General features: G+C 58.2%; 1 protein-coding gene across 1 annotated transcript in view; it reads left to right on the forward strand.

Moving 5' to 3' along the window:
* Kpna5 (karyopherin subunit alpha 5) overlaps positions 1–864 on the forward strand; it is a 67,275-nt gene extending 66,411 nt beyond the window's left edge. The window contains exon 19 of the mRNA XM_019210796.2: positions 235–864. The gene's annotated coding sequence lies outside the window, so the exon portion shown is untranslated. The remainder of the gene's footprint in view (positions 1–234) is intronic.
* The last annotated feature ends 182 nt before the right edge of the window (positions 865–1,046 follow it).

Consider the following 1,046-nt stretch of genomic DNA (forward strand, 5'->3'; position numbering starts at 1 on the left):
CCCCTCCCTTCCCCCTCCCCCTCCTCCTCCTCCTCTTCTCTTCTTCTTCTCTCTTTTTTTAATGTTCAATTTTAACACTAGTAGATTGATTTTATCTTAGTTCCTTCTCTTTCTATTTTTTTGCAAAAGTGCTGGAGATGTCTTTTGGGATTGGCACAAACTGAAAGAGTAGGGTTTTTTGTTTGTTTTGTTTTTTACAAGTTACATTACCTTTTTTCCTTCTCCTTCTTACAGGCTGCATTACCCTGGAGGTGATTTTGATCACTTACTAAACCTCTCCCTTGGTGGATTTAGGACCACCACGCCAGTGACCTCTCCAGTCCCAATCCCAGGCTGCAGCACTGCCCTGGCCCAGCGGACGCGCCACAGAAAGAAGGCTGCGTGGCTGAATTTTCTTCCGAGACACCTCCGGCCGCCCTTCTTTTTGGATTGGAGCAACTAGGGCTGCACCAGGGTGCAGGCGACTCCTCTGCCTTCCGCTGGGCTCGAGCGCCCCCGCGCCCCTCCCCAGGGCTCTCCAGAGACAGAACCGGGCGACGGTGGCGGTGCCCAAGGAGTCTGGTTTTCCGCCCAACTTCCTCAATCTCGTATGAGCTTAGCTGCCCACTGTCCAGTTGAGGGCTTCACACTGAAGTGCGCAGGGAAAGAGGGGTGGTAAATTCCTTATGGTGACAGAGCTAGCGAACACAGCGGAGTAGCGCGGTGCCTCCCGCGCCCTGGGACCCCACGTCCGCTCTCGCTGCACCCAGAGCTCCCCGCACCGGCCCTGCAGCCCTGCCCCACTCCACTCCCGCCCGACTCACGGGACCCGCGCCGGAATCTCTTCCACGGACTTGAATCGCCCGGTCCACAGCAGGATTCTCTTGTCGAACTGCGAGGGCTTGAACTGAGCGGGGACCCTGTGCGCCTTTGCTGCGGGGACAGCGTCCGCCGGTGAGGGGCGCTGGAGCTCAGCCCAGTTCCCGTTCCCCAGCTCCCGCCCCTCCGCCCTTACCAGGGTCTCGAGGAGCAGTGCCGCTGCAGTGACGGGGGAGACCCCAAGGCCA

Source organism: Fukomys damarensis, unplaced genomic scaffold (genome assembly GCF_012274545.1).
Source record: "Fukomys damarensis isolate Sample0158 unplaced genomic scaffold, DMR_v1.0_HiC HiC_scaffold_14, whole genome shotgun sequence".
NCBI lineage: Eukaryota > Metazoa > Chordata > Mammalia > Rodentia > Bathyergidae > Fukomys > Fukomys damarensis.